Raw genomic sequence first — 22739 nt, 5'->3', positions numbered from 1 at the left:
TCCAGATGGAATTCTATATTTAGAGTGAGAAAATAGGAAGATTGAGGAAAATCCCAGTCCAATGCTCCTTCAGTTTCTCTGCACAATCTGCTATCATTTCTTGTTTATCTTCATAATTTCAAAATATTTTCTTCACTGAGCGACATGGAGAACATGAGAGAACAAAAGAAAGAGTACTGAGAAAGATGAGTTGATGGCAAAGGCAGGGAATTAATGTTTTTTGAACACTTGATTGGTAAGTAATGTTCGGAGCATTATATAAACTGTGTCATTTAATCTCACAACAACCTTCTGAGATAACGTTATCCCAATTTATAGAGGAGGAAACTGAGATTTATAAAGGTCTAATAAATGAGACAGCTGTTAAGTGGCATCTTCGGGCTTTTGAAAGGAAGTCTGCCTGATTGACTTCAAAGCCCATGCTCTCTCCTTACATCCTCCTAACGCACATAATGAAGCATCTGCTATCTACTGATTTTTATAAAATAATTAAGGTTTATGAGATTGTATAACCAGAGTTCCCAGGATATCTAATACTACTTTTGATCTGACTCCGCAAGCAAATTCACCTTAACACTGAGGTGCCATGATCTTTGTCATTAGCGCGTATGATATGGGTATCATTTGTTGTGAAAGACACTAAACCATAGTTTTTGTTTACGAGTACTGTAAATAAAGTCAATTCTGAAGTTAGTTCTGATTTTTAGTTACAAACAATTAATCAAGATGTAGTCAAAATTTTGCTTAAACATTGAACGCATAATCACAGAAGAAAACAAAATAACGAGCTCTGTGACACCGTTCAGTTCCGCAAACAGACAGATAAAGCGAGTACAAAGGGGCAGGGCCGGGAAGAGGGGGCGGGACAGTGAGAAACAAGAATCTGAGCAAGCGCAGAAACAAACAGATGTTACTAGAGGCGTGAAGGCTATTGCGCTCTCACTTTCCCAACTGTCGTAAAGGCCCTGGGTGTCGTGATCGCCCAGTAGGGGAGGTATTGGTTAGGCGGCGGCAGCGGCAGGAGAGCAGCAGCCGTGGCGGCGACGGTGGCGAGGTGTTCGGTCTGCGGAGCACAGAAACGCTCGCAACTTCGGAGGAGGCGTTCCTGTGGGACCAAACTAGACATTCTTGCACCCAAGCCGGGTTAGCTGGGCCGAGTCCAGGCGCTGCCGCACATACAGTTTGACAGTCGCTGCTCTTGACTATAGGGGCCTTTTAGGCCGAGATCTGAGGCGCAGATCTCTGGCTCTCGACGCATCCTCTTCCCCCCTTACATTTCCTATCTTCCTTCCTGGGTCGGTGATTCCCGGACCCTGGGAAGAGGGTGGCTAATGATTAAGGTGAGGGGAACCGGGGGGAGGGGATCGATTGGAGGCCGCGCGTGCGCGCGACGGGGGAGGGGCCGGCCTGGACGCGAGAAAGAGGAAGGGCTGCGGCCGCGGAAGGCTGGGGTCGGCGACCGGGTGGTTGTTGCTGGCTCCACAGTGACTTAGGGTCTGGGTCCCCGCGGAAGATTAAATTGTGTTTGGGCAAAGCTTTCGTCTACCGACACACCCACAGCTTACACGGAGGGTGTGTGGGTGAGGGGATTTCTTTTCCGACTCTCCCCAGAGTCTTAGGATGGGGGCTGAGGACTGAGGCGTGGGAGTCGATTTGACAATGGAACGATGAAGGTAACCTGGACCCGGGAGTTGGAGGGCGCTAAGTCAGCCCTGACGGTTAGGGAGTTGTCTTCTTTGATCAAGGAAATGTAGTCCACGGAACAGCAGAAATACGGACGCGTCAGATTTTGTATGGAGTTGGCTTTTTGGTCATTAAAAAAGAAGCTTGATATTTCTATTATTGTCCTTAGGTAATTTATCAGAGCCAGTGGCAGTGCTGTAGTGGAAATATCTGTTCTGTACTGCAGAAATAGAGGTTTGTCACAATAGTTCTTAAATAGGTTATAGTACATCTTTACAGATATTTCTCAACGCAAGTGTAAGTTAGAACGTTTAAAAAAATACCAGGAAGTATAAGGTACTCATTTAATTTGTTCATGTTTGTAATATGGGGTGACTCCATTGTATTGTTGTAAGCTTTCCTGTTTCTTGATGTATAAAGTGCGGTGTGAATTTAGAACTCTTGAGTTACCGGTGAGATGCCAGCTGACATAGACTTCATTTTATGAGGAGTTTGAACCTGACTTAATCCAGACTTTATTTCATTTGGTATTTTATCTTTAATTTTCTTGTTTTAGGGGCCTTTTCAACCAAAGAGAACAGACTGGGGAAAAGATAAGCTAAGGTTTCATTTCCTTTCCCATTTTTGTTGTGTGTTTGTATGTTTGCTTGAAAATGCTAGAATGTGATTTTGAGATTACATACAAGTTCTATAATACTGGTTTTACTTAGCTTTATTAAGGTGAAGATCTACATTTAGATAGTTTGTTACTATATGTTGTTTCAATAAAAATGTTCATGTCAATATAAACCGTGATGTTTTTCATATTAAGCAGTAGTTTTTGGTTACATTTGTGAAACAAAATAGATGGGATAAAGAGGCCCTTTTACTCTGTAAGGAATCTTAAATTGTTTTTTTTTTTTTTTAAAGCCTTGAATTAATTTACTTTTGTCACTCTCTTGCCATTTAACATTGAACAGATGACTTTATTTTCTCTCTCCTGCTCATTTGTTTGCCACCGAATAGTAGTGTAAGAATTGGTTTGAACATTATTGTAGGAAAAATTGGGAAGAGTAGAGTCCTTGTTTATCAGGGGTGCTTTATCATATGTGTGTGGGTCCTACTGTCACATTTTTTCTTTTGTGTCTGTTGGTCACTTGTTAGTTATTTCACTAGAAATAGAGTTGGTTTTTGAAGAAAGGTATAATCAAAATAGCTTCATTTTGATGAAAAATGAATTACAGTGGAAGTTACACCTTAATGAATTTCACTTTGGTACTCCATTTCTGCAGATAATTGAGAGCTATAATGTTGAAAATAAGAGAACAGCAATTTACTTGTTTAAAGCAATAGGATAGTCATTCAGCAGATTTTTCCTAAATAGTTGTTTTTACTTTAAAATTAAAAATGTGTAATAAAAACTCATTGAATCAAACCATTTAGGTTTTTAGGCTTTTTTATTGTTGTGAAAAGATATTGTTGTTCTGTCTCATGCTTTACTTAAGGCATAATTATATGTGCCCCTCTTTTGACTTTTTTCCCGCCTACGGACTAGGACCTAAATAGAAAAAAAAAAAAAAAAAAAAAAAAAGTGATAGTCCTAAAAATTGATAGTAATTAAAATATGTTATAATTTGACATTAACATTGTGTGGGTGACGTTATCTTTTGAAAGAGTGTAAGGCTGGAGTAGTTGATCTGGATTTTAGATCGAGCTCTGCTTGCTGTACATTAGATCTGTGAGTTTATTGCTAAACTTCCCTGGGTTTCAGATCTCTCTCAGTTGTTAAAATGAGAAGTGTAAGATAACTCTGGTTTTCTCTAGGTCCCAAATTTAATGTTTTTTTTTTTTTTTTTTTGGTTAGGTGTTTTTCATATTCATTGTATTCATCATGATCAAATCTCTAGAAAGAAATGCTATACCGAGAGTAAATTCCTTCATGATATATACAAGTGTGTGTGTGTATGTAAGAAACCTATGCCGAGGCTATGTTTGTTGTTCCAGGTAATATTGCTGTCCTATTGTAGATATTACTCAAGCTTTAATAGCTCTTGGATGTACTAAAAATGAAACTTTCTATGACTGCTGGTAACGTTCTTTAAATCATCCCGAATAGTTTGTTTTTCTTTCAGAAATCTGTAATTGTTCAGTAAAAGTCCAGAATTACATTTCTTTCCTGTAATCCCACAGATTCTTGGTAACAGCTGGTCCAGGTTTCTACAACTACTCAATTTATACCATTACATGAGAAGTGAATTACAAATGTTTAAAAACACAGCTGAGCTTACGTTTTTAATAGAGGTACTACTGCATTATTATTTGATCATTCAATAAGTATTTATTGAATGTCTCATGTTCTAGGCACTGTCATTGGTCTTCAATGAAGGTGGCGCTCTGCCTTTGTGGAGCAGACATTTTATTGGGGGGAAACATAAACAGAATAGTTTCAGGTAATGGTCATGAAAAAAATAGGACAGTGTAATAGAGTATGAAGAAGTGGGTTTCTGCTATGGACTGAGTGTTTAGGGAGGGTCATTTTTTATAGGTAATAATATGATTTGTGATTTCAGTGACTACAAAGAATCAGCCATAGTAACAATCTGGAGGAAGAGTGCTATAGACAGCAGGAAGAGCAAATGCATTAGATTGGGTTTGATTCTGGAGAATCTACAAGTGTAAATTAATTGGTTTGTCTGTTACAGGCTTTTCATAATCACTGACAGACAATGTAAAGAGAAAGATTAAAAATATTTTATGTATAGTAACCAAATATAATATGTTGGCCTTGTTTAAATCCTGACTGAAAAAAAACCAACTGTAAAAAGTAATTTTGGGGCTGGTTCCAACTCTTGGCTATTGTAAAGAGTGTTGCGATGAACATTGGGGAACAGGTATACCTTCGACTTGATGATTTCCATTCCTCTGGGTATATTCCCAACAGTGGGATAGCTGGGTCGTATGGTAGATCTATCTGCAGTTGTTTGAGGAACCTCCATACCATTTTCAGCCCAAATGTCCATCATCAGATGAGTGGATACGGAAAATGTGGTACATCTACACAATGGAATACTACTCAGCTATAAAAACGAATGAAATACTGCCATTTGCAACAACGTGGATGGACCTCGAGAGAATTATATTAAGTGAAGCAAGTCAGGCACAGAAAGAGAAATACCACATGTTCTCACTTATTGGTGGGAGCTAAAAATTAATATATAAATTCACACACACACACACACACACACACACACACACACACACACACAAAACTGGGGGGGGGGGGAAGAAGATATAACAACCACAATTACTTGAAGTTGATACGACAAGCAAACAGAAAGGACATTGTTGGGGGGGCGGGGGGGAGGGAGAAGGGAGGGAGGTTTTGGTGATGGGGAGCAATAATCAGCCACAATGTATATCGAGAAAATAAAATTAAAAAAAAAAAAAAAAGTAATTTTTGAAACGTGGGGGAAATCTGAGTGGGGATGCGTATTAGAAGGTATGAAGGAATTATTGTAATTTTGTTGGGGATGATATTGGCATTATGTTTATGTAAGAAAATGCTCATATTTTTTAGAGGTGGAGACTGAGGAATGAGGGAGAAAAATGGTAGATATCTGGTATTTGTTTAAAAATACATTAGTGCAAAAAAAAAGTGGTGGGGAGAGATGAAGTAGATGAAGCAGGTGTGGCCCTGTCTTGAGAATTGCTGGGTTGGGATGATGGGTATGTGGGTATTAATATTGCCCTCTGCTTTTGTGAGGCTTGAAAATGTTTATATTTAAAAATATATTTAAAATTATTTACAAGAGTACCATGTTTAGGTGTATCCTCCCTGTTTCCCCCTTTCTCTCAATTTTGATAAAATGCAGTATTTTGTTTCTGTTTCTGAACATTCAGCTTTTATTCAACAAATGTGGGTGCTGTATTTCAGGCACTGTGTCAGTGCTTGAGTTACAACAAAGAGCAAGATCTTAAGACCTAACTAAAAGGGGCTTATGGTTTGCTGGAGAAAGGGAGAGTCCCTCAATGCGGACTGTATTAACATGAAAAACATAGATTTCTGTATTTTCCTGACAGTATACAGGATCAGCATCTTAGTTGAGTATTTATGATTGTATACTTAAAAAAACATTTTTTCCTTTTCTAGAGAATTTAAAATTTAAGAAATTCTGTCTAGGGCTATTTGTCAGTCTGAATCCCTGTTGTAGTCATTTCCCTTATTCATATGTGCTATAGGGCATCAGAATAAGTTACTGATTTTACTATCTTGATGCTCCAATTTACTTAAAAAAAATTTTTTTTTTATTTTAAATAATTTCAAGCTTACAGAAAAGTTTAAAAAAATAGTACTGAGAACTCCTGAATACGCTTTATTCAGATTTACCAATTTTTAACCTTTCATCACATTTGCTTTCTTTTTTTTTTTTCTGAATCATTTGAGAATAAATTGCATACATTATGCCCATTTTTCTCTAAATATTCACTATGTATTGTATTCTCTTGCATTATCATAGCACAGTTGCCAGATTCAGGAAATTTAACATTGATAATACTATACTGTATATCTTTATTTAATCTATAGTCCATATTCCAGTTTTGTCATTTTGTCTCAGTAAGAGCATTTGTCCTTTTGTATAGCATTTTCCCCATAGGATCCAGTAAAGCATCACAGATTGCATTTAGTTGTTATGTCTCTTTAATCTCCTTTCTTCTGGAACAGTGCCTCAACTTTTATATTTCCTTGCATTAACATTTTTGAAGAATACAGGCCATATATTTTATAGAATATTCTTCAATTTGGGTTTGTCTGATGTTTCCTCATAATTAGATTCAGGTTATATATGTCCCCAGCCAGGGGGTTTGTATCCTTCTCAGGGTATGATATGAAGGCACATGATGTCAGTCTGCCCCTTGGTGATGTGAATTTTCATTACCTGGTCACTGTGTTGTCTGGTTTCTCTACTTTATATTTATTATTTTTCCCCTTGCAACTAAAAAGCAGTGAATGGAGATAAGTTTGAGATACTCTGCTCCTCATCAGATCTTCCTGTTCCACATGTCCACTCCCAACCTTCTTCCCCATGTAGTAGTATCCATTGACAATTCTTGCCTATACTGGTCTTTACTCTGATGGTTGCAAAATGGTTATTTTCTAACTTCTCCATTCCTTCCACCAATAGGCATTCTGTTGTAAGGAAGAGGCATCCTTTTATCCATATCATCAATATGGGTTCATGTACTTCCTGTTTTATTCAATGGGTTATAATCCATTACTGCCTTTATTTTGATGCTCGATTTGTCCAGTGGGAGCCTCTTCACGCTGGTTCCTTTGTCTCTTTGACATACCTTCGTCATCTTTTTTGAGTATTTCCTTTCTTGCACAGCAAGATGTTCCAAGGTCGTCTTGTATCTTTCCTGTCTCAATCCTGGAGTCAGCTGTTCTCCAAGGAACCTTGGTTCCTTTTAGTGGGGAATTCAGTGTGCTTTTGAGTTCTCTTTATGTACAGAAATAATCTCTTTCCTGAATCAGGGCATCCTCTAAGAAATTAAATTTAAATTAGATTTTAATAATAGGCTTATATTTCTCTGAAGATTTTGTTTATGGTAGTCACATTAGATTCAGCAATTTATTATATTTACCATAAGGCAACTATTTTATTATTCTTTACCCTTTTTCAAATAATATTATGTTCTAATGTGGTCTTAATTGTAATCCTACTAAATAGAAGGAAAAAGATTACTTTGTGTGTATGTGTGTATAGGGTTAAAAAACTACTTAGGGTTCACGTACTTACTTTTTAACTAAATCATTAGACCTTCTGGTCTGAAGGAAATTGTTGCTTTTTAACTAGCTTTTTAAATGAAGTTTTTAAAGTTTTAACATAGAATTTTCATATACAATGGAAACTTACCACCGTGTTATCCCAGGCAGTTACTCTTGTTGTATCTTGGTGTATTTCACAGCCATTCTCTCACCTGTGCGTGGGTATTTGCTTTATTTATCTTTTAAACCTAACATTATAAGTATTTTCAAGCAGTATTTTGAATATTTGTTTTATTTTGAGTCAATTAATATTTTATTTTTGAGCCAATTAATATCTGTGCGTGATTTAAAAAGTCAGTTTCAAAAGGCTTGTTAAAAAAAAGTAGTCCTCTATGCCACTCTCCTAATTCCCTAGTTTCACTGCCTAAACAGAAACATTTTAGCTTTTAAAAATTACTTGTTTAGTGTAAATCTTCATATTTCTTAGTATACTTACATATCTTCTTACTTTTATACTTATTTCTACTTATATGCTTATATTTCTGCTTTCATGTCAGTTTACATTTGTGTATTAAATTAATTTTTTTTAGGGAAAAGTAGTACAGTAGTACATACAAAGTGTACCAAATTTACACAGTACAAAGGATGTACAGGGAAAAATAAGGCTCCTTGCCATTCGTGTTGTCTTACTACTCAACTCTTTTCCGTGGAAATAGATCTCCTTTTGTTATTTTATGTGTATGTCTAGAGTAGCAGTTCTCAAAATGTGGTTTGTGGACTCTTCAGGTGGTCTCCAGGTGTTTCAGGAGATGTGCCAGGTTGAAACTATTTTGTAATAATACTAAGTTCTTATTTGTTATATAACTAATGTCAACATCAATTGACATTTGCGCTGATGGTGCAAAAACAGTAGTATGTAAAACTGCTGTCACTGCAGCACAAATCGAGATAGTGGTAAAACTGCACTAATAATCATTTTATTGTTCATCACTACACATTTACAGTATAGTCAGTTTCACTTAAGAATGTCCTTTATGAAGCAGTAAGAATTGTTAATTTTATTAATCTTTACCCTTGAGCAAGTCTCTTCAATATTCCATGTGACAAAATGGGAAGGATGTTATAAGGCACTTTTGCTGCATATCAAAGAATCATCCTTATTTTGAGGAAAGAACTGGGATTGACTTGTGAGCTAGCAAACTAGTAACTTTTTCATGAAACACTATTTTTGCTTGAAAGAATAGCAAACTATAGTTATGTAAACTTGGGTATTTGCACATGTTTTCTCAAAAATAAATGAAATGAGCCTGTCATTTCAAGGAAAACAACTGATGGAATTTATTGTTTTTGAGCAAAATTAGAATTTTGGAAAACTTATTTCTGCCACTAAGAGCTTGACAGCTTCTCAGGACTTTTCTGATGAGATTGGTGGTGATATTAACCAAATAAGATATATTTTACTGTTGTATAATGAAATGTGTCAGTGTTTGGAACGTGTACATAACTCAGTGAACTAATATTTTTTGCATGACCAGTGCATGATGTTATAAAATCATGCATGGGTGAAAGGTCTACATAAGATATAAGATAGAGCATTGGATTTTTAATAAAATGGTGTAAAAAGTTTCATTGATATGGCTTCAGAGTCCACATTGCAACTGACCTTTATAAAATTATTCTTGTCGGGCCAGCCTGTGGCTCACTTGGGAGAGTGTGGTGTTGATAACACCAAGGCTAAGGTTTTGGATCCCTGTATAGGGATGGCTGGTTAGCTGACTTGGGAGAGCGTGGTGCTGACAACACCAAGTCAAGGGTTAAGATCCCCCCCAAAATTATTCTTGTTAAGTTTTGGAGAATATCAGAGAGGAGTAATATTCACACTTACCTGAAAGGTTATTAAAATTACTACTGCCTTTTTTAACAAACTGGATTTTCTTATAATTTAACCAAAATAACGTATAACAATAGATTGAGTACAGAAGCAGATATGAGAATCCAGTTTTCTTCGATTAAACTAGATATTAGACTTTGCAAAAATGTGTAGCAGTGCCACTCTTCTCATATTTTTTGAAAATGTATTCATAAATCTTCATTGTATTAGCATCTAATGGTTTATTATTGCTGTTTTAAAATAACTAATATATTTTAAAGTCAGTGTCAGTAGATATAACCCACATAGTAAAAGCTTTTTGGGGTGCTCAATAATTTTTAAGAATGTAAAGAGTTCTACAAGCCAAAAATTTTGAAAACTGCTGCTCCAGAGAATTAACCAGTTTTAAGCATTATATTTTGACTTATGGTAGATGAGTCCACACTTCTCCCTTCATCCTTTCTCTCAATATTTATATCACAATTTTTTTATTATTTTCAGTTAAAATTTTAAAAATGTTTACTGAGTGCCAACTGTGTGTTCTAAGCTTTTGGGCACAGAGTAGTGATCAAAACAAAGTCTGCTTTAGTAGAAAATAAGTAAATTTTATAGATGATGATTACAGATATAATTGAGCCGGAGAAAGAAGGATAGTTGGAGGGGTTAACTTTTTACTTTGACTTTTTTGCCTTTCCACAAAAATTGTAATGTTGATATTGACTTTTTAAAGATAAGGTAGTCAGGGAAGTTCTCATAGATAAAGAAACATTTGGGCACAAACCTAAAGGAAGTGAGTGAGTAAGCCTTGTGGATATCTGGGGGTAAAACATTGCAGGCAGCTTGAATAGCAGTAGCCTACTTGGCCTGCTGGAGGAATAGCTGAGAGGCTATTGGGGCTGGAGTGGAATGGGAGAGGAGGAGAATGGTAGTCTCTGAAGACAGAGATAGCAAGGGCTCATGTCCTTCAGTTCTAGGAAATATATGACCTTTGACAACTTCTTAGCCATTTTTTTTTCCTTCTGTACTTTTTTTTGAGTTCCTGTCAGATGACAGACTTTTGTTGCCATCTCTTATCTGCTCCTATTTTTTGTTGTTGTGGATTTTGAATAAATTCCTTTTGCTCTTAATTTAGTGGGGATTAGAAGGATATTTGATATAAGGATGTGTATAATTTACCATGTTTAAACAAAATGTGAACTTTTGCTTTTCATAAGCATGGCAGTTTTACCAGGAACAAGTTATGTCACTGATGTGGAACTGGGTTCTCTTCCCAACTCTCAGTGGTAAAATCATATTTAAATATATGAACAAATACAGTTTTCACATATTTGGTGAACAGGTTCACTTTACAAAGCCTTCGTCTACTTTAACAGCTATCTTCTTTAATATAAAATAATACTTTTATTAAGTGAAGAAAATCATCTGATAGATTTTTATTACAGAACACCTACAAAACGTGAATTATTATCATGAGTTTGTATTTTCTGTGAAATCAACATTTCTTTAAATACAATAGTACCCCCTTACTCGAGGCGGGTATGTTCCAAGTCCACCAGTGGTTACCTGAAATTGCAAATAGTACCGAACCCTGCGTGTACTGTGTTTTTGCCTGTACACACATACCTATAATGAAATTTAATTTATAAATTAGGCACAGTAAGAGATTAACAATAATAACTGATAATAAAATAGAATAATTGTAACAGTATACTGTAATAAAAGTTATGCAAATGTGGTCTTTCTCTCTCTCAAGATGGTTTTATTGTACTGTACTCACCCTTATCGTGATGATGGGATATGGCAAAATTCCTATATGATGGGATGGAGTGAGGTGAATGATGTAGACACTGTGAGGTGGCATTTAAAACTTATGAGTTGTTCATTTTTGGAATTTTACCATTTAATATTTTTGGACTGAAATTGACCATAGGTAACTGAAACTGCAGAAAGTGAAACCGTGGATAAAGACTACTGTATAATATTGGTTAAAACTCACCATTTTATTTTCATGACTGTCTTCCTGCTATTCCTCTGACATGCCCTTATCCTTATTCTACACTTGAGGAAATCTTACTTTTAAGGACCAGCTCTAAAACTTCTGTGATGTTTCTCCTCCGGAATCAGTAGCTGTCCTTTCTGTCTTCGCATGTCTAAGTACTTTCTTGGTACCAAATACATTCTTTAGCAGTTACTACATTTATTAGAACTTTAGCATTCTCCCACTGTGGAGACATTCCTGAAAATGTCTCCATAGTAAATACAAGAAGTTATGGTTGAGTCAAATACTCTAATAATCTTATGTAAAAATAAAGTCATGGGAAATGAAGTTGTGAGTGAAAACCCTCAAAACTTCACAGTTTTTTAAAAAAGAGACCAAAACCAGGAATATATTAAGATCCAGGATTTGGTATCGGGCCTTAGGCAAGTCACTTAACTTCTGTAATCCTCAGTTCTCTGGAAAGAATAGTTTTTAGTAAGGATGAAATGAAATAAAAACATGGCACACAGTTCCTTACAGGCCTTAACTGATCTAGCCCTCTGATCCCATTGTGTGCCGTTTCTCTTTTCTTCTGCTTCCCTTCTTTCTGGTCTTTGCACATGTTAGGCCTATCCCTGTTACACGGTCTTTTCTGACTTTTTCCTCTGCCAGAAATACTCTTCTCTGGAACTCTGTGGTTAGACTGACTGATGGCTGGTTCCATCTCATGATTCAGGTCTTTGGCTCCTTAGAGAGGAGCCTTTTGATGGTCAGCCTTTGCCATTTGTTTTATTTCTTTAATAGCAGATATTTCTCCCTAAAATTATCTTGATTGTTTGTATCTCCTCATTTGCATATAATTTCCATGAAAAAAAAGACTCTTTGTCCTGTTCATGGCTGATCCCAATGCCTAGAACAGTGCCTAGCTCATGATAGGCTCTCAGTAAATATCTATTGGATGAGAAGAATAAATTAATAAGTAATAGCTAGTATATTTTCAGTGATATTATGTCTTCTAAAATATTAATAAGCTACTGTAAAATTAATTTTTGTTACCTGGTTGACATTTGTAGGTCCTGTTCTCATCCCAGATACTTGGGATAGGAAAAGTTTGGATGACCTAACTTGTATTTATCCTCCTTACCATAGTTGATCTTTCTGAAACCTTCTTCTCAGACTCTTGGATTTACCTATTTTATTCCAGTGTGAATGCATGTTTTTCCTCATACATAGCAATTCTGGTCCAGCAGTTTTAATGCCTGGACTTATGTTTTAGTCATCTTCCTTTACCTTTCATAAGCTTTCAGTTTAGAATGTTTCTTCTTTATTCTCCCATCATATTTACTGATTCTGATCTTCAGTTGCCTCTTTTTCTGATTATTGCAGGATTATACAGGAGGTACTGATTATCACAGGAGGAACTCACAATTTGTGTATACTGAATCCAAAATTCTGATTATTGTAAAAAAAAAAAAAAAAAGAAATAAGTAAATGTGTGTAGACTAGACTTGCGTGTACAGGAATCCACATTAGGGTTAGGATTACTGTTTTTACCTAGAATATGAAATTCTTTAGGAAAGGGTAACATCTTAACTATCTTTTTAATTATCACCTTGAGCAGTGACTGTAGCAAAAAAAACCCCAAAAATCACAGCCACCAAAAAAGGTTTGTTAAATAGAGTGGCTGATATTAGCACACAGGGTAATAAAACCTTAGTTTCCCCAAACCAGTGTTCTAGAAATTGTTTAATAGCTTGCTATTTTTGTTTCTAGCCACAAGAATTTTTGCTTCACACCGATTCAAGGAAGGAAAAAATGGCATTTACTTGAAGATAACCTTGGAAATCCCTTAAGTTGCTCATAAAGTATAAAATACAGACATACAATCTCTCAAAGTCCAACATTCCCTGTTTTTCCTTTAGTATTGGAACAAATCATGTTTTCATTGTTAAGTACCAGATGAAATAGTAGGCTTGTGTGTATGGTCCATTTTATGGGGAAAAATAAATGGCTCTAAACATTAGAATCTGACTGCACAACGAGATGCTCATATCCTGGGTAGTGAGACCGACTGAAGAATAGCAAAATTTTATCTTCCATTTTGTGTTCATTCTGGGCATATATAATCAGTGAGCCAAGTGGCAAGTGTAGTCTCCTAAATGGTTTAAAAAAATTTTTTTCCCCTGTCTTCATATGGTTGAATTTACTTTATTGGTATGATGTCTCTCCAGAGGTGTTCTCCCTAATCCAGTTTTCACTGTGCCTTTACCTTCAGTCTTTAAAATATTAGTAATTCTTCCTGGTTTTTCTCTTGCAATTCATGTTCTCTTTCTTTAGGACATACTCTTTTATTAGTATTCTTCAGGTTACATATTTTAACTGGCCTAAATCATATATGGAGAGCCAAACCAAATTTTATCTAAATAAGCTTGTTGGACTTCATTCAAGGAGAAATTGTTTCCCGAGATAGTTTTGCGCCCCATTTTAGATCCAAAATTTTCAGGACAGCCACTATCTTTTCTAATTTAGTTTTCTGGCTTTATTTCTATTTATTGTGTTACTCCAACTTTTGCTTTGGGCGTTAACTACTCAGGATTTTGGTCTAATCTGCAAGGGGAATTTGAGGTTCTCTTGAACAAGACATGACTAGCTTGAGGTAGGTTTACCTAGAGAATTGAGACCCTGCCAAAAAAAAAAAAAGGATTTCAGGGAGAGGAAACTTACGGACTTTTTTGCCTGGATGATTTCTAAAAGCTACATGACTGTTTGACTTTAAAAACAACAGTAAAAGTTAACATGTGCATACATTATTTTGTTTCATATTTACAACAATCCTTTAAGGTAAATATTTCTATTTTCAGATAAGAAAATTTAAGCACAGACTGCATCAGTGATGGTGTTGCAGGGATTTAAGTCAGTAGGTTTCAAGTCTCCTGAGTAAGGAATTCTAAAATTGAGGAGTTCACTATTTTTATATTGCCTTCTAAGGAAAACAAGGTGTACTTTTATCTGTAGTGGGCATGGCCATTATCAGAAGAGAGGGAAGGATTGGTGATATTTGGGTGGTGAGGTTAGGGGGAACTTAGTCTCTCCTTTTTCTGTGTATTCCAGATTTTCTATAGTGAGTTTATCTTAAAAATCAACTAAATTGATGTATAATTTCTATAAAATATGAGGCGTTTTATTGAACATTTCGATGAGTTTTGGCAAATATATATATCCATTTAACCAACATTGCGATCAGGACATAAAACATTCTGTCATCCTAGAAAGTTCCTTTATGCTCCTTTGCCATCAGTCCACCCCCATCTCCTGCCCCGGGCAACCTCTGATCTGATTTTTGACACTATAGATTAGTTCTCTTTGTTCTAGAACTTCATTTAAATAAATTTATATAGTAGTACTCTTTTGTGTCTGATCTTATATCAAATGTTTTCCCTCTAGCATTTTATTATGGAAAATTGTAAACACTACAGAAATTTTGAAAGAATTGTACCCGTCTCCATGCCACCTAGATTCTATATTAACAATTTGCTATTTTTTTGCTTTATCACATTTCTAGCTATCTGTCTGTACCTTTAACCATCCATTAATCAAGCCTGTTGGTTTTTTGTCATTAACTAGAATAGAGTATTTGTTTGCTGTTCTTTGTTTTTAGAGTAAACTTTATATACAGTGAAATGCACAAGTCTTAAGTGTACCATGTAAGTCTTGCCGAATGCATACATTTTGTGTTACCTAAATCCTTATAAGTATGTCGAACATAGCTATCACCTCAAAAAGTTATCTCATTCTCCTTCCTAATCAGTCGTTTCCCTTATTCCTTATAGGTGTAAGCACTGTTTTGATTTTTTTTAACGTTAGACTAGGATTGCCTGTTCTAGAATGTCATATAAACGGAATCATATAGATACTTCCTGTGTAATTTCTTTCTCTCAGTGTGGTGTTTTCGAAATTCATCCATATTGTTGCAGGGATCAGCAGTTCCTTCTTTGTTGTTGCTATTGTTGCTGTTGCTGCTGTTTGGTATCCCATTGTATCTATATACAATCATACATTGCTTAAGAAAAGGGATAAGTTCTGAGAAATATGTTGTTAGGCAACTTTCTAAGTTGGGTGAACATCATAGAGTGTACCTACACAAATCTAGATGGTATAGCCTACTGCACAGCTGGGCTGTATGGTATAGCCATTATAATCTTATTTGACCACTATCTTACACATGGTCCATCGTTGACAAAAAAGTCATTATGCGGCACATGAGCGTACCATAATTTGTTTATCTGTTCACTTGATGGAGAATTTTTTTTTCTCTAGTTTTTGGATATTATGAGTAAAACTATGAATGTTCATATGCAAGTCTTTTTGTATACATGTTTTCAAACATAGGCGTGGAATTACTGGATTATCAGTTAGATATGTTTATAACTAACTTTATTACCAGGTGCCAAAGAGTTGTGTGTGGAGTTACAGTTGTGCCACATCCTTGCAAACATTTGGTGGTTTTGTTCCTTTTAGTTTTAGCCTTTTATTGGGTGTATAGTGTACTTTATTGTGGTTTTAATTTGCATTCCTCTGACTAAAGATATTGAGCATTGTTTCATAAACCTATTGGTCATTTGCATATGTTTTGAGAAATGTCTGTTAAAATCTTTTGCCTATATTTTTGTGTGGGGTTGTCTTATTAAGAGATAAGAATCCCTGTACCAGCCAGCTACTGCCCCTCCCCCCAAAAAAGAAGTAAGAGTTTTTTGTATATTCTGTATTTGAGTTATACATATGTATGTATATATACATATAAATTACATATATGTATATGTAATTTTCTGTCTTTAGCTTGCTTTTTCATTTCCCTAATGGTATCTCTTTATTAGCAGAAAGTTTTGATTTTGATGAAGTCTAGTTTATCAGTCTTTTAAAAAAATGTTAGTGCTTTTTGTGTCTTATGAAATCTTTCCCATGAGATAATCACATAAATTTTCTACTGTTTTTTTCTAGAAGTTTTATAGTTTTAGCTTTAGATTTAGGTCTGTGACCCATTTCAAGTTAATTTTTGTGTCTGGTGTAAGGGAGGGGTCGAGATTCATTTTTTCCCATATGGCTCTCTGGTTCTTCCACCACCATTTGTTGAAAAGACTATTCCTTCCCCATTATCTTGGCATTCTAGTTGAAAAAATCATTTGATGATATCTATGAGTCTATTTCTGGACTCTCTAGTCTGTCCTTATGCCAATAGCATCCGGTTTTGATACAGTTGGATTTAAATCTATCAGCTTGCTATTTGTTTTCTATTTGTTCCATCTGTTCTCTTCCTTTTTTTCTTCTGCTTTTTTTCTTTTGGATTGAAATTTTTTGTTTCAATTTTTTCTATTGCATTACATTTTATCTCCACTGTTGGATTATTAGTTATACTTACTTTATTTTTTTATCATTTGTGGTTGCTTTAGAGTTTACACTATACGTCTTTAACAGCCAGCCTTCAAGGAATGATAGACTGTTTCATGTATAATATAAGAAACTTAAAACAATGTATATCCATTTGTTCCCTTCCTGTCCTTTGTGTAATTATTGTCATACAGTTTACTGCTATATGTTACTAGTTTGGGGAAGATTTCTTTGTTCACAATATGGGGTTACAGCTAGAGAGTAATACTTGTGAGAGTGAGTATCTCCGTGAGGGAAGATGCTAGTACAACTCATTTTAATTTTATTCTGTTCTACTTTTACAAAAGTGACCAGATGGTGACTTTTCTTAAATTCTTACCAGAAAACTTTCATATTTGTGTTCTGAAAGAAGGTGGTTAGATCATAAACTCTTTTTCTAGAACTATACCAATATCAGGACTTGGAGCATTTGTGAATGGATGTCTCAGGATTATTATTACTCAGTGATTTGACACCAGGCAAATTATTCATTGAAAAAAACTTAAAAAAATAAAAAATCCCTCCTTGGCTATGTCCTCTTTTATATAGATAAGGCAAATTTAGTTGTAGGACTTTAAATTATAAAATAATTTTGCTAATTATTCTAAGCTTTTATGATTATTTTAAGATCCTGATTTTGTCATTCTGTTTATATGCAATCCTTTTTCAACTTTGTGTTATTTGAGAATATGGTAAACATTACATTATGCTCCTCACATGAAATCATGGCTAATAACAGATTTTGGAATACATTTTTAGGATAATTTCTAATTGTAAACCTCATTTTATATTGCTGATTATTTATTCATTTCTAGACAAGTTTTGGGAATGATTCTTACTATTTTAATTTTTAAAGAAAAATATTTATTAATTTTGATATTAAAAAAATAAACCCATTACATGTAAATGTAAATAATATTTTATGAAAGTAACTGTATTTTCCAAAACAAAACTTGTATTGAGAAGCGCTGCATTATTTTATGTTTTTTGTAAGTTTCTCTGTCTGGCTTGATAGAAGACAGCTGGATCTCACATCTGTTTTAACTTTTAAGTGTATTATAACTTGCAGTTCTCTCTCCTTGCTGAAGGGTAATAAATTGAGACTGTGCTGCCTGATGAGAGAGGTTGGGGAGCTTAGTGTTAATGTTGAAGATTAAAGGAGAACATAGTGGCTTATGGTCTAGTAAAGTAGGGTCCTCCCTCTATTATTAGATTGGAATGAATTCTGAGGGAAATTCTGTAATTCTGTGACCTTTGTGTAGTTTCTCATATGCTGGAAAGTATCCCAAGAAGTCATCTAATTTCTCCTTTTCTTTGTAACAATAATCATTCTAGATAAGTAGTTGTTTGAAGTTGAATGGCATCTTTAAAGATTAGAAATTGTCTATTAGAAGATGTATTTTGTCTTTCAGTCTTTCAGATAACTTGTTGTATACATTTTTAGCTGTACTTCACCATTAATTATATGGCTCATTCAGGGAACCTCTGCAGTGGAAAATAGGGTAGTCCAGTCTCCTTTCTTGCCATTTCACTCTTTCCTCTTATTCTTCTTGGAAAACCTTTCATTGTATACCCTCCCCTTCAAAATTGGATTAGGTTCTACTCCCATTTGTTTCAGTGCAAACCTCTATCATAACACTTACTATACTGCCTTTTACTTACTTACTGATATGTCTTCCTAACCACTAAACTACAGCTTTTTAAGGACCAGTCTATATCTTATTTATCTTTGCATCTATATTGCTTGGGACATTCTAGCACATTTAAGACACTCAGAAAGTGTTTATCAGATGGTGTATTAGTTTGCTTGGGCTGCCATAACAAAATACCACAGACTGAGTGGTTTAAATAGCGCAACATTTTCTTACAGTTCTGGAGGACAGAAGTCAAAGATCAATGTCAGCAGGTTTGGTTTCTCCTGAGGCCTCTCTCCGTGGTTTAGAGATGGCCACCTTCTTGCTGTGTCCTCACATGGTCTTTTTTCCTCTGTGTGCACCCCTGGTTCCCTGTGTGTATCTAAATTCCCTTTTGTAAGGACACCAGTCGCGTTGGATTAGGACCCACCTATATGACCTCATTTAACATTAATTACCTCTTTAAAGATCCTGTCTCCAAATACAGTGACATTTTGAAGTACTGGGAGTTAGGACTTCAACATGTGAATTTTGGGGAAACAGCTCATCCCATAACACATAGATACTTAGATTTAGTGTATGTTCCAGCTGAAGATGATTTCTTATGGTCCAACATCAAACGAAGGTTTTCTAAATTGGGGCCAAAGATTCCTAGTTTGTTTAAGAACAAGTGGCTTAATGTTAATGTTCTGTCTTAATTCCCACTTAGGTAATTGTATTTAATTATTAAGACCCTGTAGCCTTTAATGCTTTGAAGTAGTGCTTAGCTGTTCTCATTTAATAATATTTTTCCTTTATTCTTTATATCACAAAGAATAGATAAAACGTACATGCACATATACACATGGGCATATGTATGTTTTGTGTACATATTGACTAATGCATGATTGGTGAATATTTTAACCCAAGAAATATATGTTTATTTGCAAAATTTCCAGTGGTAATTTAGAAAGATGACACAGTTCAATAATTTTCCGGTAAAAATTCCCTGAATTATACATATTTTTCCAGCGTGTACAGATAAATGAATTGCTATCCCAGTGGAGCAACCAGATGGCTTTAGACCCTTTATTTTCCCATGGTAGTAGTCCCTGCTTTAGAGTCCCACCTCCCTCCTCTGTAAGATTTTTGGGGACATTGGCAGGAATGATAGATGGTGGGGTTGGAGAGCAGGGTAAGGTCCATAGTTACTCATTTGTCTTTGTAAATAATACCCCAGTGCTTCTTTCCCTTTTTTAAACAAATAATTTTATTTTGCGGTATTTTTATGTTTACTTTGTAAAGATAGAACAGAGTTTCCATATACCCCTCACTCACTTTCCCTTATTGTTAACATCTTACCATTGCATGTCTGTCAGGACTAAGATGTCAACTGGTACATCACTGTTAACTAAATTCCAGATATTATTTGAATATAGTTTCCTTTGGTTTCATATTTTCTCAGTCTTTCATTGTTTTTCATGACTAACAGTTTTGAAACAGTTTTGAGTGCCTGTCAGGTATTTTACAGACTGTCCCTTAATTTGGGTTTGGCTAATGTTTTCTTCATGTCTTGACGGTGGTTGTGGGTTTTGGGTCAAAATACCACAGGGGTGAAGTTCCCTTCTCATCACATCAGGAGTACATGATATCAACATGACTTATCACTGGTGATATTATCTGTGATCACATGGCCAACATAGTGTTTGTAAACTTAACTCTCCTCTCACCCACTTGAGGTTTGTGAGGGAGGGGTTGTTAAGCTTCAATTCCTGGAAGGGGGAATACCTACATAAATATTTGGAATTCTTCTGTAAAGAAGATTTATTTATGGACTCATGAATATTTTTTCCTTACTTTGGGTTATAATCCAATGCTGCGTTATTTATTTTGTTGTTAAAATTATCACCTTTGGCCTTTGCGAGCTCTTTCAAGTTGGCTCCAGTGTCCCTTTGACATGCCCCTATCCTTTTGGTTTTTTGTGTGTGTTTACTTTCTGACACTACAAGATGCTACAGGCTCATCTTGTATTTTCCCTACTGCAGCCCTAGAATTAGCCATTTCTCCAAGGAGCCATGATTCCTTTCATTGGGGAATGGTATTAAAAATCAGAATCTGGGTACTGTGTTCTAGTGCCCTTTTTATTTGACTCCTCATTTCCTATGCACAATGCCTGGAATGTTTGGATATTTGGAAGAATAGTGAAGAGATGTTAACATCACACATTCGTATCGTAGTACTTGATAGTTATCTATGTGTTGCTTTTGTCTTCTGCTGTGGAGCCATAGGAAACAGTTCTTTTAAAGCACTTTTAAGTGTTTAAAAAAGAAAGTTAAAAAAACTTCAGAAGGAATATATACTTGTAGTAGGGGCAAGCAAGTAGGGAAAAGTTCTTAGATTCTTCTTTTATATTCTGAGCCTAAGAAAAAATGACCTCTTTTTGGATACAAAAGAAAGGATGTCATCAGAAAAACTGCTGAGGACTAAGAAGTGTATTTGAGAATGTCAGTTAACAGGAATTTCAGACTTTCTTGAGTGTGTTCTTCTCCATCATCATCATCACCATCATTATCATCATCATCACCATAAATAATAGTCATATTATTTTGCCATAACTGCTGTTATTCCCAGCCTTACCTCTCCCATAATGCTTGCTTTTTAAATTTTTATTTATTTATTTTTAATATTAAAAACATTTTAACTTCTGCTTTTTATTGCACAGAACATTTTAACTTTTTATTTTGAAATAAGTGTAGAGTCACAGGAAGTTGCAAAAAAAAAAAAAATGGAGGGAGGTCCCACGCACCCTTCATCCAGTCTCCCCATTTTTAAAAAAAATTCAATTTTGTTTATTTTTGTGGGGTACAGTGTGTTGTTTCAGTATATGCACAATGATTCACTTAGGGTAGATAGCATAGTTGTGTCCCCATTAGTTCACCCTTAATCTTTCTCACTACCACAACCCCTCCCAGCTTCTGGTAGCCATTATTCTACTCTCTCTCTCTCTTTTTTTTTAAACACACAAATATTAACATCCTTATTGCAAAAAGAACTCTTAAGAATGAATTAGAAAGGGCCAGCCCTGTGGTTCACTTGGGAGAGTGTGGCGCTGGTAGCACTGAGGCTGGGGGTTCGTATCCTATGTAGGGATGGCTGGTACACTCACTAGCTGAGCGTGGTGCAGACTGCACAGGTCAAATTTAAAAAAAAAAAAAGAAAAAGAAAAAAACAAAAAAGAATTAGAAAGATCTAAGCAGAAATTTGGTGAAGGACATGAGCAGGTAAGTCAAACATCCAAAGAGATACATTTGGTTAATAAGTACATACTAGGGTCTGGTTGCGGGTGGGAGTGGGGCTGGCCTGGCCATTGTTTATGATCCTGAGCATCAGCTGGTTCTGTTGCTGGCCTACATGTGTGGCATCTCTTGGGGCCCCTGGGCAGGTGTCTGTCTGGCTGGTGGTGGGGGCAGTGCTGAGACCCCTGTCCCCTGTCTCTCAGGATACCCGGGCGGGTGTCAGGCTGGCTTTGTTGCTGGCTGCAGCAGGCGTGGGGCTGAGGCCCACAGCCTCCATCTCTCAGGACCCTAGGGTGGGTGAATGCTTGCTTTTTTGTCGTGATTTATAGACTGTCAGGGTAAGTAAAGGGTGAAGGGTGTTGGAGTCTCTTTCTAATTGCTTTAGCTGGAGTTTGGTTCCAGTTAATGGAAATTGAAACTTTGAATGTATTTCTGCTTTGAAACTTTATTAAACATTTTATTTATTTATTTATTTATTTATTTTTTAAAAAAATTATTTTATTTTTTTATTTTTGAAACTGTTTTTTTTTTTTTTTAAGTTTTATTTTGTCTATATACATTGTGGCTGATTATTGCTCCCCATCACCAAAACCTCCCTCCCTTCTCCCTCCCCCCCTCCCCCCCAATAATGTCCTTTCTGTTTGCTTGTCGTATCAACTTCAAGTAGTTGTGGTTGTTATATCTTCTCCCCCCCACCCCGGTTTGTGTGTGTGTGTGTGTGTGTGTGTGTGTGTGTGTGTGTGAATTTATATATTAATTTTTAGCTCCCACCAATCAGTGAGAACATGTGGTATTTCTCTTTCTGTGCCTGACTTGTTTCACTTAATATAATTCTCTCAAGGTCCATCCATGTTGTTGCAAATGGCAGTATTTCATTCGTTTTTATAGCTGAGTAGTATTCCATTGTGTAGATGTACCACATTTTCCATATCCACTCATCTGATGATGGGCATTTGGGCTGGTTCCAACTCTTGGCTATTGTAAAGAGTGCTGCGATGAACATTGGGGAACAGGTATACCTTCGACTTGATGATTTCCATTCCTCTGGGTATATTCCCAACAGTGGGATAGCTGGGTCGTATGGTAGATCTATCTGCAATTGTTTGAGGAACCTCCATACCATTTTCCA

General features: G+C 35.7%; 1 protein-coding gene across 5 annotated transcripts in view; it reads left to right on the top strand.

Moving 5' to 3' along the window:
• The first annotated feature begins 1017 nt into the window (after window positions 1-1017).
• RNF111 (ring finger protein 111) overlaps window positions 1018-22739 on the top strand; it is an 88744-nt gene continuing 67022 nt past the window's right edge. For all 5 annotated transcript variants that reach the window (XM_063089102.1, XM_063089101.1, XM_063089100.1 and 2 more), the window contains exon 1: window positions 1018-1340. The gene's annotated coding sequence lies outside the window, so the exon portion shown is untranslated. The remainder of the gene's footprint in view (window positions 1341-22739) is intronic.

The sequence above is a fragment of the Cynocephalus volans genome, chromosome 3, assembly GCF_027409185.1.
Source record: "Cynocephalus volans isolate mCynVol1 chromosome 3, mCynVol1.pri, whole genome shotgun sequence".
Classification (NCBI taxonomy): Eukaryota; Metazoa; Chordata; class Mammalia; order Dermoptera; family Cynocephalidae; genus Cynocephalus; species Cynocephalus volans.
Note: the sequence above shows the minus strand (reverse complement) of the source record. Positions and strands in the feature narration are given on the sequence as shown.